The following is a 15,000-nucleotide window of genomic DNA, read 5'->3' as shown; positions in this document are numbered from 1 at the left end:
GCTTACAGCCACTCCCAGCATATTTACTAGACTAACTATATTTTAGTTTCACTTTCATTTTCATTCACGAATTTCTTTATGTATTACATTCCCAGCATGATTAGCTGTTGCTAGGTACCATGAAATATTTCATTTCTGCTGCTATCATATTGTGTAACTCTGTGGATTATGATGCTGGTCTGTGAAAACCAGATAATGTCACAGAACACAAAACACAGTGATACAATGTTACCAGATTTGTATCTTGGCTGTGTGCGGGAACAGCAATAATTTTTGGACAATGGAAGAAAGAGTTTATTCATCTTATCTTGTTGACCAATCTGTCAACAAGAATACAACAGGATACATATACACACACAGACAATCACACACACAGACAATCACACACACAGACAACCACACACACACACAGACACATACACACACACACACATATATATAAATAGTTTTTTTTCTCAGGCATCTCTATTTATATGCTTCGACATAATTTAACCTAGAAAAATAACATCGTCATTGCCATTGTTATCAGCATCACCATCATCCCCACCAACACCACCACTACCACCACCACCATCATCATCATCATCATCATCATCATCATCATCATCATCATCATCATCATCACTGCCACTAACACCCCCCCAACACCACCACCACCACCATCATTACCATCATTACCATTATCACCACTTTACACCATTTTACGTCCATTTTTCCATATCAGCATGGGTTAGCTGAATAATTATTGTTCCAGATTATTTCATTGATTTTTTTATTCTGTGTTACGATTTGTACATCTCACTTGCTGTGGGTCCCTATTGCTGGATGCCCTTCATAACACCAACACTCTCTACTGAAGGTACTGGAACGAATTCCAGAGGCAGAGAGTGGCATTGCATTACATCAACGAAACCAGATCAAGCTCTGACCTTATGGGTCTTTAGGTCTCATGACAGACCTTACACGTCATTTTGCACAGCCTCAGTCTACTCACCTGTAAGTGAGTCCCAGCAACAGCTGGAAAGTTAACCCTGTAATGGTCCAGTGTCCTGTTCATGTTGTGGTGGTTGTGGTGGGGCGATGTTATGATCTCATTTACGTAAATGCCATAGAAACTGGATTAAGGTCTGGCCTCATGTGATGTTCTTGATGAGCCCTGAGAAGCACCAAGAACATCAGATGGTACCAGCACATTACCAACAAAAAACTGCATGTGCACATGCATCAGTGTATCCCACCTCATAGCTATCCCTTGCATGTGCTGGTACAGACATGTCCTCCGTCGCATGTCTGTACCATGTCTGTACGCATGTCCATGGTATGGACATGTCCTCCATCGCATGCACTGGTACAAACATGTCCTCTGCCCCATGCGCTGGTATGGAGATTTCCTCCTTTGCATGTGCTGGTACTGAAATGTCTGCCATTGCATATGCTGGTGCAGGCATGTCCTCCACTGCATGCACTGGTGCAGACATGTCCTCCACTGCATGCACTGGTACAGACATGTCCTCCACTGCATGTACTGGTATGGATATGACCTCCACTGCATGCACTGGTATGGACATGTCCTCCACTGCATACACTGGTACAGACATGTCCTCTACTGCATGCACTGGTACAGACATGTCCTCCACTGCATGCACTGGTACGGACATGTCCTCCACTACATACACTGGTACAGACATGTCTTCCTTCACATGCACTGGTACAGAGATATCCTCTATTGCATGTGCTGGTACATACATGACCTCCACTGCATGCACTGGGATGGACATATCCTCCATCACATGTGCAGGTATGAACATGCCCTCCTCTCCATGCCCTGGTACGGACATGTCCTCCACTGCATACACTGGTACGGACATGTCCTCCACTGCATACACTGGTACGGACATGTCCTCCACTGCATACACTGGGAGGGACATGTCCTCCACTGTATGCACTGGTACAGACATGTCTTCCATCACATGCACTGGTACAGAGATATTCTCTATTGCATGTGCTGGTACAGACATGACCTCCACTGCACACACTGGGATGGACATGTCCTCTATCACATGTGCAGGTATGAACATGCCCTCCTCTCCATGCACTGGTATGGACATGTCCTCCATCGCATATGCTGGTACAGACATGTCTTCCATCACATGCACCAGTACTGATATATTCTCCATTGCATGTGCTGGTACAGACATGTCTTCCAGTGCATGCACTGGTATGGACATGTCCTCTATCGCATGCACCTGTACAGAGATATTCTCCTTTGTATGTGCTGGTACAGACATGTCCTCTGTCTCCTATTAGATCATCCTACCAGGGCTTTACTCTCATTCAGTGCAGCAGCTGCCTATTGGCAGGCCCCACACCAGATGGCTGGATGTAACCAGGGATGAACTCCAGAGGCTTGATGTCACCTGGAGGATGCAGAGGGGCTGGCATGAGACAGCCAGCAATGGAGAACACTGGTGGATCTGGTTGGGTCTACACACGATGATGCCTCTGGGACCACTAACCTGGAATGACCTCAGCCCCATCAAGCAAGGGCATGAGACAGCCAGCAATGGAGAACACTGGTGGACCTGGTTGGGTCTACACACGATGATGCCTCTGGGACCACTAACCTGGAATGACCTCAGCCCCATCAAGCAAGGGCATGAGACAGCCAGCAATGGAGAACACTGGTGGACCTGGTTGGGTCTACACACGATGATGCCTCTGGGACCACTAACCTGGAATGACCTCAGCCCCATCAAGCAAGGGCATGAGGCAAGCCAGAAGCCAGCTCATGTGACCTACAAATCATGACAGACTCAAGTCCAAAGTCTGTCCACGAACATTTGTAGAGCAAGACTATCAGTGTTTCCCGTCATAATATGTTGGTTGAGTACTTGACTAATTGATTGATCTTAATTATCTATTGATTAAGAAAATCAAAGTCAAGATATATGTCAACGCTGTAAACTTTAGGTGACACACAGTCTGATGTTAGTCACATACAGCGTAATCAATAGATCCAACACATGTTGAATATCAGAGCAACTAGGAAAAAGATTTAAAACGCTATACAAGAATATAATCTGTGTGGAAGCCTCCATAGCTCAGAGGTTAGAGCACTGGTCTTGTAAACCAGGGGTCGTGAGTTCAATTCTCACTGGGGGCTTTAAATCTACATTTTTAAAAAATTATTTTTCCTTATTTGCCGTTGTCATTTGTCATTATCTCTATTATCTTATTCCGTTGTGTCTGGGGAGAGTCATTTTCTTTTTGTGCCTTATAATTTAACACACTCACCAGTAAAATTTCCACTTTTTTCTAATTTTTATTTTCCTAAAATTTTCGTTGCGTCTTGCAACCTTTTCAACAGTTTTAATTTTACCAGCGAGTGTGTTATATTATAAGGCACAAAAAGAAAATGACTCTCCCCAGACACAACGGAATGTGCTTCAACACATGAACTCATATAAAGAATCTTGCAAACCAAATCCGAAAACGAAATACTATTATCTTAATTGTTTTTAAAGTCTACTTTTCTGTTTCCTTGAGTCAGACAGAGTTTATTGAGGAAGATATTCTACAATCAGGTACTTGTCCAGTTGCCAACCTTTTACCTGTGTTCAAACAAGATAACAATTCTTCATAGCCAGACATGTTTTTGAAGATCATTGCAAATAGATGATATTAATTTACAACAAGGCCATAGTGCAAGACACTTTCCCAAAGTCCCACACAGTGGAACTGAACCCAGAATCATGTGACTGGACAGCAAGCTTCTTACCACCTGGTCATAATGATGGCTTTCTGTCAATTTTCATCAACCAAATCCACTGGCAAGGCTTTGTTGGCCCAGGGTTACACCAGAAGACACTTTCCCAAGGTGTCACACAGTGGGACTGAACTCAGAACATGTTTGTGAGGCAAGCTTGTTAACCACCCAGCCAGGCCTGCGCCTATATGTCAGAATATTTCTGAGAGAGTCTGAGAGAACCAACTTTGCAAAACCTTTGCTTCTCACAAAACATTCTTTTGTTTCACTGATTTCTGAGACAGATTGAGTGCCCTGAGGTCAAAATCTTATCAAGAAGAGATACAGCGAAACTTCAGTGTATGAGCACTTATCATAAACAAAGCAGTTTATGAAGAATTTTTTGAACATAAAACATTTCCAGTGACGAATGGTGCCTTGAGTAACAAACATGCAAGCTGGCAACAATGGTTGGCACTGAACTGAGAGCATAAGTGGGAGACCGTCAGATGCTATCTAACTTTTGTTATCAGAACAGTCAAATTGTCACATCTATCAATACAAGAGAATGTATCTATTTTGTGACAGAGTAGCAAAGGTTTTCCATACTTGGTTCTCTCAGACTCCCTCAGAAATATTTCTACATATTTTCCCAATTTGGGTTTCATTATTACACCAAGGAAATCCAGTAGAGTTTGTTTGGGGACTTTGATTGATCAGGATTTTGTTGTTGCCATTACTTCGCTATCAGTCACAAAGCACTTAGGAACTTTTGTCTAAAGTAGGAATTGAGTGTAACAAATGCCAAGAAGGTAGAATACAGGATCTGTTATGTATCCCACTGTGAAGGGATCAATATTATTAACCCTTTAGCATTCGAATTATTGTGTCAAATTTTTATTTATTCACATTGTTTTGAATTAATTATGCATTATTTTATAACTTCAAGGTCTTGATGATGTGATTGTTTCTCTTTTTGCAATGTTAGTTAGTTAATTTGGCTCAAAAGCAAATAGCAAGGCCATGTAGGGAGGGTGGTGTTCATGTAAAGAGTTCAGGCCACTTGAGGTCAAGGGAGACTTTGAACAAAGCGGTCGTCAGCATCTTCACCATCTCGTCTGGCAGCTTGTTCCACGGATCCGCAACCCAGATGAAGAAAGCTCCTCTCCTTCGATTGAGATGAAATCGTCACAGGTAGAGCTTTTCAGAATGACCCCGCAGCCGACGCTCTGGAGCAGGAGTGAAGAACAGCTCTTTCGAGAGGTTACACTTTCCGCTTATGATGTTGTGAGCGAGAATAGAGATCACCACGGCGGCGGCGTTTTTCTAGAGAATAAATGACATTGTAGAGTTGGTGTGATAGGCCAGATCTGCATGGTTTGAACATAAAACAGGTAGAATATTTGGGTTGGATATGGCTTGTTTAGTATTCATATTATTCTGTCAAATGTGATGTTTATTTATTCACGTTGTTTTGAATTAATCAAAAATTATGTCATGCCTTTCAGATTTTCATGATAAACTCTTTTACTCTCTTACTTTGACTGCGGCCATGCTGGAGCACCGCCTTTTTAATCGAGCAACTTGACCCCGGGACTTATTCCTTTGTAAGCCCAGTACTTATTCTATCGGTCTCTTTTGCCGAACTGCTAAGTAACGGGGACATAAACACACCAGCATCGGTTGTCAAGCAATGCTAGGGGGACAAACACAGACATACAAACACACACACGCATATATATATATATACATATATACGACGGGCTTCTTTCAGTTTCCGTCTACCAAATCCACTCACAAGGCTTTGGTCGGCCCGAGGCTATAGTAGAAGACACTTGCCCAAGGTGCCACGCAGTGGGACTGAACCCTGAACCATGTGGCTGGTAAGCAAGATACTTACCACACAGCCACTCCTGATTGTTTATCTTTTGGGTGACATTGTAGGGTAGGTGTAAGAGGTCAGATCTTGACAATTTGAACATATAACAATTAAATAAAAGGTTAAAAGTTGATTTTTCTTGCTTATTAAGGTTGAACTATGTAAACTGTAAAATATGCTATAGGCGTGTCCCATTGTGCGTGTGTGTGTACTTGCTGTTTGACTGATCAATATTCTTAACTCAATAAATGGCCTCCACCACAGACTAAATCCATGGTGATACATGGATGCTATATATATATATATACCCCACCCCAATCAATATATACAACAGATGGTGAAGTGTGGGTTTCATCAAAAGTAGAAGTAAATAGTAAATTGGAAAGATTAAGACTGTCTCAGCCTCCATAGCTCAGTGGTTAGAGCACTGGTCTCGTAAACCAGGGGTCATGAGTTCAATTCTCATTGGTGGCAGAAGACTTTTTTGTTTTTCCTTAAATTTCTTAGCTCAAAGAATGATACTGCTTTAGATTTATTGATCACCATTTCCAATATTTTGGAACTGACATTTTTTTTGATACATGAAATATGTGTTTAAATTATATATTGCAGGAGTGGCTGTGTGGTAAGTAGCTTGCTTACCAACCACATGGTTCCAGGTTCAGTCCCACTGCGTGGCACCTTGGGCAAGTGTCTTCTACTATAGCCTCGGACCGACCAAAGCCTCGTGAGTGGATTTAGTAGACGGAAACTGAAAGAAGCCCGTCATGTGTTTGTGTGTCTGTGTTTGTCCCCCTAGCATTGCTTGGCAACCGATGCTGGTGTGTTTACGTCCCCGTTACTTAGCGGTTTGGCAAAAGAGTCCGATAGAGTAAGTACTGGGCTTACAAAAGAACAAGTCCCGGGGTTGAGTTGCTCGATTAAAAAGGCGGTGCTCCAGCATGGCCGCAGTCAAATGACTGAAACAAGTAAAAGAGTAAAAGAGTAAAGAGTATCTCTTATTTGTTATGTAAATCTCCAAGCTGAAAACTACTTCCTGGCATTGAGAGGTCGCACTTCCAATACTACAGACATGTTAAAAGGTCTTGGGAAAGAATCATAAATTGAATTCTTTAACCCTTTAGTGTTCACATTATTCTGCCAAAATTAATACTTCTTTATCCACATTGTTTTGAACTAATCATGCATTATCTTGTAGCTATGAGATTTTGATGAGGTAGCTGTTAATTTTTAAAACGACATTTTAGGGTTGGTGTGAGAGACCAGATCTGGCCAGTTTGAACATAAAACAGGCAGAATACTTTTGGCCGGATATGGCCGGTTTAAATGCTAAAGGGTTAAACCATGATGGCTAAGAGGAAACCTAAAGGTTGACCAAGGACAAGATGATCAGATAATATCCATGGTTCCAATCAGTCATGTTTTGGAATCCAGCTGGAAAGTCTAATGTGAGTTGCTTCTGCTAGAATCCAGGGAGGGGGTTGATTGAGGCCTCTGACCTCATGACCTCCTGAGGAGCAGAAAAAATGAGCAGAGAAAATGAATGAATGGATTGATGATATAACGAGTTTCTGTGTCCTTGTATTAGTTATTAATTACTTCTCTGCATTTGGGAATTCACATCTTTGGCTCTACGGACATGTGATCAGAATGTTGCAGGAAAACTGCCCGACATGTACCAGTATGGTAAATAGACGTTAAATGATGATGGTGGTGGTGGTGGTGGTGGTGGTGGTGGTGGTGGTGGTGGTAGTGGTGGTGGTGGGGTGGTAGTGGTGGTGGTGGTGGTGGTGATGGCAATGATGGCGATGATGATGATGATGATGATGGCGATGATGATGATGATGATGATGATGATGAAGACGATGAATAAATTCCAAAGTCTGCCCGAAGAATATAACGCTCCATGAATTTAATTACATTAATTCTGTCTGTCTGTCTGTCTGTCACCGTCGACACAACTCGTGAATGACGTCGACAACGACGACTGACGATTGACAGATCCAAAAGTCTTCTTTGCATTATTCGAAACATTACGGCGGGCACCAAGATGCTGATTGTCTTCTCTGGAAACAAACCACAAAGACCGGGATGTGAGAAAATGAATATACACCATAGAATAATATCAAAGAATTGCTTTTAATGATATAACACTCCTGCGAGTAAATTATTTTAATTCTAGCTTTAATTTGCATTCAATATATTTTATATTATAATTTATATTCGAGTTGTTTATTGTGGCTTCATACTTCATTGTCAGAACATTATTAAGCATTGTATGTTGTTGTTTGTTGTTATTTAAATTCTTTTTTGTGTGTGTGTGTAAGTTCCGTTGAAAAAATATAAAGAGTAAAGAATTTTCTTCGACAGACAGTTGAAATTTTTGAAAAGGCAAAAAAAAAAAAAATAGATAAAAAAGAAATTAGAATAAAAATGAAGACAAACATTTGAAAGCCGTTGAATGTGGTTAGATCAAATGGTTGCTGTCCAGCTAAACAACTCAACGCAAAAAAAAAAAAAAAAAAAAAAAAAAAAAAAAAAAAAACTGTCATGGCAGTCAAAAAATTGAAAGAAGTTTCAAGAAGCTTTTTGTGTCTGGTATAAGAAAACTAGATTGCAGGAATATAGTAATGGTTAGACATGAAATTGAAAAACTGAAAAAAATTAAAAAATTAGAAAATAGAAGAAAAGTGAGCATCCGTGTGTGTGTGCATGTATGTGTTTGTGTATCTATCTATCTATCTATCTATCTATCTATCTATCTATCTATCTATCTATCTATCTATCTATATATATCTATCTATCTATCTATCTATCTATCTATCTATCTATCTATCTATTATCTATCTATCTATCTATCTCTATGATCTATCTATCTATCTATCATCTATCTGTTCTGTTGTCTGTCTGTCTGTCTGTCTGTCTGTCTGTCTTATCTATCTATCTATATATCAATCTATCTATCTATCTATCTATCTATCTATCTATCTATCTATCTATCTATCTCTATCTATCTATCTATCTATCTATCTATCTATCTATCTATCTGCATATCTGTCTATCTGTTTGTCTTTCTGTCTGTGTGTCTGTCTCCCTCTCTCTCTCTCTCTCTTCTCTATCTATCTAGCTATCTATCTATTTTAATATATCTATATCTATGAGTGCATGTGTGCGTATGCACATAAATATATATATGTGTATATATCTATGTGTATATATCTATGTGTATACATGTATATATGTATATATGTGTGTATCTATCAATCTATCTGTCTGTTTGTCTGTCTGTCTGTCTGTCTGTCTGTCTATCTATCTATCTATATATCAATCTATCTATCTATCCATCTATCTATCTATCTATCTATCTATCTATCTATCTATTTGTCTGTCTATCTATCTATCTATCTACCTATCTAACTATCTATCTATCTATCTACATATATCTACATATATATATATATATATATATACATATATATATATATATGTATAATATTCATGTATTGGTGATGAAGACTGCAATCGCAAGGTAAAAACAACAAAGCCCTCTTCTATGTTGATCAAGTGACTAGCACATTGTTAAAATATGTATTATTCTAGATTTTGAAAAAAAAAAAAATCAAAGAAAAAAAAAAACAAAGAATGTTATTGAAATCCAGTTATGGCAAAGGTGAAATAACAAGCAATGCAAAATTAACCGAAGGATAAACAAAATTATATCTTTCGATATTACAAACCTTTTTTCTTTTTCTCTTTTTGCTTTTGCTGGAAATATCTATATTCATTTCTCTTTGTTGTCTACAAATTTATTTTATTTTACAAATTTCTTTGTTTTTTTCTTTTATATTTCTGCTGATACAAGTAAGGACATGCGTGGCTGTGAGGTTAAGAAACTTCCTTCTCAATCGACCGACCCCTTGAATTCAGGTTCAGTCTCTCTGTGTGGCACCTTGGGTAAGTATTTCCTATTATAACCCTGTGGGGACCAAAGCCTTGTGAGTTGATACAATAGATGGGAACTGAAAGAAGCACATTGTGTGTGTGTATATATATAGATATATAGCCTCCATAGCTCAGTGGTTAGAGCACTGGTCTCGTAAACCAGGGGTCATGAGTTCAATCTCATTGGTGGCAGAAGGCTATTTTTAATGCTTTAATGGCGGTTGTGCCCAGGCATGCCACAGCTCGTGAGCTGAAATAGATAAAATAAAATAAAATTTAAAAAAATATATACATACATACATATATATACATAGATATATATATATACATACATACATATATATATATATATAAACACATGCATATATGGGTACAGGACGTCACCAACGGTGCAAATAACGTGAAATATGCATGTCTGTGGAGTACTCAGCCACTTGTACATTAATTCCATGAGCAACTGGAACCCTTGTCGTTGTAACTGATGGAGCACCAGTGGCACGTGTTACCGTCTCCTAGCCTTGAACTTGCATGGTAGTCGTAAACAAGCACCACTGTCCTACAAGCAGTGTCGTTTATGTCCAACCTTCCACATCTGTCCATGAGGAAATGACCTCACTTGGAAATTACCTCCCTTGGAAACAAGCGAGGATTGGCAGCAGGAAGGGCATCCAGCTGTGTTAGATATCTGCTTCAATAAAAATTCTTCCTGCTCCATGGAAAAGTGGACATGAAAACGATGTAAATGTCTTCTGCTGTGAGTGATGTTTTTATCTTTCTACAGACACAAAATCATCACTTTGCTCCCGGCAACTTTACTCGTTGGCCAACCAACTTATTTTTTTCAGTTTTGGTTTTTGTTGAAAGAAACCAGATCTCCTCGGCTCTTTGCTTTTTTGGGTTTCTTTAATTTTTTGGAATTTTTTCTTTTATGAAAGATTTGATTTGTTTCATGCGGAGACGTACATGGAAAATGGTTAATTTTAAGCAAGAAATATTCAACTTAAAGAAAAAGAAAACAAACGATTGTTGTTAGAGTGATGCGTAGAAGCATGGGTATATTTCTGTGTGTATGTGTGTGAATGTGTAGGTGTGTGATTGTGTGAAAGTGTGTGTGTGTGTGTGTGTGTCTGTGAGAATGTGTGTGTGTGTGTGTGTGTGAATGGTGTATGCATATGAATATGTGTATGTGAATGTGTGTGTATGAATGTGTGTGTGTGTGTGAATGTGTACATGTGTGTGAATGTGTAGGTGTGTATTATGTGTGTGAATATGTATGAGTGTGATTGTGTGAAAGGGTGTGTGTGTGTGTCTGTGTGAATGTGTGTGTGTGTGTGAATGGTGTATGCATGTGAATATGTGAATGTGAATGGTGCATGCATGGGAATATGTGTATGTGAATGTGTGTGTATGAATGTGTGTGTGTGAATGTGTACATGTGAGTGAATGTGTATGTGTGTGATTATATGAAAGTGTGTGTGTGTGTGTGTGTGTGTGTGTGGTGTGTGTGTGGTGTGAATGGTGTATGCAGTGAATATGTGTGGGCGAATGGTGTATGCATGTGAATATATGTATGTGAATGGTGTGTGTAGAATGTGGTGGGTGTGAATGTGTACATGTGAGTGAATGTGTATGTGTGTGATTATATGAAAGGTGTGTGTGGTGTGTGGGTGTGTGTGTGTGTGTGTGAATGGTGTATGCATGTGAATAGTGTGGGCGAATGGTGTATGCATGTGAATATATGTATGTGAATGTGTGTGTATGAATGTGTGGGTGTGAATGTGTACATGTGAGTGAATGTGTATGTGTGTGATATATGAAAGTGTGTGTGTGTGTGTGTGTGTGTGTGTGTTTGTGTGTGTGTGTGTGTGTGTGTGAATGGTGTATGCATGTGAATATGTGTGGGCGAATGGTGTATGCATGTGAATATATGTATGTGAATGTGTGTGTATGAATGTGTGTGTGTGAATGTGTACATGTGAGTGAATGTGTATGTGTGTGATTGTGTGAAAGTGTGTGTGTGTGTGTGAATGGTGTATGCATGTGAATATGTGTATGTGAATGTATGTGTGTGAATGTGTGTGTGTGTGTGTGAATGTGTATGTCTATGTGTGTGTTCTGCAGAGAACCGGAAACAAAACAACGTTTGAATAATATATTTATGTGTGTGTATGTGTGTGTGCATGTGTGTGGATGTATGTGTGTGTATGTGTGTGTGCATGAATATGTATATATGTTTGTGTGTATGTGTGTATGTGCGTGTGTGGCATATCTAGTATGTGTATACACAGAGATATATAAAAAAGCAGTGGAGGTGCGTGCTTAGTGGTAAGGGTGTCAGCATCATGATCTTAAGATTGTGGTTTCGATTCCTGGACGGGGGCGACACGTTGTGTTCTTGAGAAAACACTTCATTTCACGTTGCTCCAGTCCACTCAGCTGGCAAAAATGAGTAAACGCGTTGATGGACTGGCAGGACGCCAGTCCATCTGGGGAAACATATGCCATTGAAACCAGGAAACCGGGCCACCATGAGCCTGGGCTAGGCTTAAAAGTGCGCATTTATTTATTATTCATATAAAAAAGCACACACACTAACACACACACACACTAACACACACACACACTATACTCTTTACTCTTTTACTTGTTTCAGTCATTTGACTGCGGCCATCCTGGAGCACCACCTTTAGTCGAGCAAATCGACCCCGGGACTTATTCTTTTGTAAGCCGAGTACTTATTCTATCGCGTCTCTTTTGCCGAACCGCTAAGTTACGGGGGACGTAAACACACCAGCATCGGTGTCAAGCAATGCTAGGGGGACAAAACACAGACACACAAACACACACACACATACATATATATATATATATATATATATATCTATATATATATATATATACATACATATACGAAGGCATTCTTTCAGTTCCGTCTACCAAATCCACACATGGCATTGGTCGGCCCGTGGCTACAGCAGAAGACACTTGCTCAAGGTGCCACGCAGGGGACTGAACCCGGAACCATGTGTTGGTTAGCAAGCTACTAACCACACAGCCAAGATGATGATGATGATGATGATAATTTGACGTAGATAAGTGGTGAAAGGAAACTGGAATGGAATGTCCTGTAGTACTTCAGGAGAATGAATGCCTCTTAGGAACAGGAAAGAGCATCATGAGGGCTTTGAGCACTTGATGGCTTATTGTAATCATGAGGATCTCTAAGGTTACGGGAAGTAATCCAGTAGCCACTTAAGCCCTGCCAGGAAGAAGACCAATCCCCGAAACAAGTTGACTAATAATAATGATACTACTACTACTACTACTACTACTACTACCACCACCACTACTACTACTACCACCACCACCACCACCAGTACTACTACTACTACTACTACCACCACCTGCACTACTACTACCACCACCACCACCACTACTACTACTACTACTACCACCTGCACTACTACTACTACTACTTACTACTACTACTACTACTACTACTACTAACTACCTGCACTACTACTACTACTACTACTACTACTACTACTACTACTACTACTAACAAATAATAATAATAATAATAATAATAATGCCAATGCACACAGATAGAGAAATTAAGGCCAACATGTCAGATATAGTTGTCAGAGATCATGAGAAGAAAATTGCTTTCTAATTGAAGTATCAATTCTAACAGATGACAACATTTCTCTAAAAGAAATGGAGAAAAATTCAAATACAAAGACCTGGAAATAGAGGTAACTCTAATGTGGAATCTAAGAACAGAAACAATTCCTATCTTAGTGGGCGCATTAGGTATGATATAAAAAAAAGATATTCAGACAAATACATAACAAAAACACCAGGACTTACAAATATATATAACATACAGAAAATTGCACTACTGGGCACTGCACACATCCTACGCAAAACACTTTCAATAAAGTAACCATCAGATTATCACAACAAATCACAGCACACATCCAAGGCACGCAGAGCTGCGCTCGGTAGTGAAGTGAAAGCACGTTATAAAAATAAAACTACTGAATAATAATAATAATAATAGATGGGCCACAGCAAATATTCTGCGCAATACCACAGATTTGCTTGTCAGTTGTTTGACCATAACCAGTTGAGCATGTCCCTTAGTGTCTGATGATATGTGCATCTCTGATCACAAACAGAAGTAGTGGGGGAGCATCATAGCCATGTGTTGAGAGGAATTCTTTGGGGTTTGGATAATTCACCTCTGGAAACATGGGTGTTTCATTCAACATTCTTAAACAACCCTTATTCAGGGACCTTTTGAGTGTGATGGGTTACTCGACCAGAAGAAAATTCTAACTGGGCCCCACCTGCAAGGTCATGTGCTGTTTATCTTGATTGAGATCACCATGTCGCGCATATGGTTGTGATGCATGTGCCTGGTGTACCTTATCAGACGGGTAGTCATGATGGGTATATTGGGCTTCGTATATTTTACCCCAGTGTCACTTTGATGGCATGCACTGCTCTCTCACTCAATAATAATAATAATAATAATAATAATAATAATAATAATAATGATAGTGGTAGTAGTAGTAATAATAATAATAATAATAATAATAATAATAATAATAACAACAATAATAATAATAATAACACTAATAATGATAATGATGATGATGATGATGATGAGGAGGAGGAGGATGAGGATGACGACGACGATGATGAGGATAATAATAATATAATAATAACAACAATAATAATAATGGCCTCAAATTTTGGCACAAGGTCAATAGTAATGATTATAATTTTTTGCAGTAATCAGACAACCTTGAGACAGAGTTGAAAAAGTCATAAAAGTAAAAATTTATTGGTATCTTGAGAAAATTAATGTCTTTAAATTTAACGAATTCATTAATACACAGATGATTGTACTGAGTAACATTAATCAAAAATTGTTATTGGGTATTAATTAACCAGATAATTATAATGTTTTAAATACCAAAACACTAAATTTGTCACAGAGTTTGTTTTGAATTTAATTAAAATCTTCTTATCTTTCATCTTAACGAGTAGTTTGGCTCTACTTTGTGTTGGCAAGCTCGGAGATGTGAAACAGGACTGATGCTGTTGCAGGTTTTAACTGGTCTAGCAAGATTATAATCCCTGAGTCTGGCACCTGAGTAGTTCTATGCAAAATTTAATGGATGGTAGTGGGGGTAGGGGTGAACATAAATTAACACTCATGAAGAAACCTGCTTATTATTAGTAGTGAGTATGTAACTTTTACTATAATGAAATAATAATAATAATAAATTATTGTATACAGTGCTCAGGTGCTCCACAACTTGTCAAAAGTGCATATAAAGCATATGCAGTAATGTACAAATGTCTGGAAAGCGAACAATGTATGAGTCAGATACATGCTTGTGTGTGTATGGAGGGGAGAAAA

At 39.1% G+C, this 15,000-nt stretch overlaps 3 non-coding genes across 3 annotated transcripts; all 3 read left to right on the top strand.

Moving 5' to 3' along the window:
* The first annotated feature begins 3,090 nt into the window (after nucleotides 1–3,090).
* Nucleotides 3,091–3,163, top strand: Trnat-ugu. Its single transcript has one exon. It is a non-coding gene; the product is annotated as a tRNA-Thr (tRNA).
* Nucleotides 3,164–6,025: 2,862 nt separating this feature from the next.
* On the top strand, nucleotides 6,026–6,098 carry Trnat-cgu. The gene has a single exon. It is a non-coding gene; the product is annotated as a tRNA-Thr (tRNA).
* Nucleotides 6,099–9,686: 3,588 nt separating this feature from the next.
* Trnat-cgu lies at nucleotides 9,687–9,758 on the top strand. Its single transcript has one exon. It is a non-coding gene; the product is annotated as a tRNA-Thr (tRNA).
* The last annotated feature ends 5,242 nt before the right edge of the window (nucleotides 9,759–15,000 follow it).

The sequence above is a fragment of the Octopus sinensis genome, unplaced genomic scaffold, assembly GCF_006345805.1.
Source record: "Octopus sinensis unplaced genomic scaffold, ASM634580v1 Contig15582, whole genome shotgun sequence".
NCBI lineage: Eukaryota > Metazoa > Mollusca > Cephalopoda > Octopoda > Octopodidae > Octopus > Octopus sinensis.
Note: the sequence above shows the minus strand (reverse complement) of the source record. Positions and strands in the feature narration are given on the sequence as shown.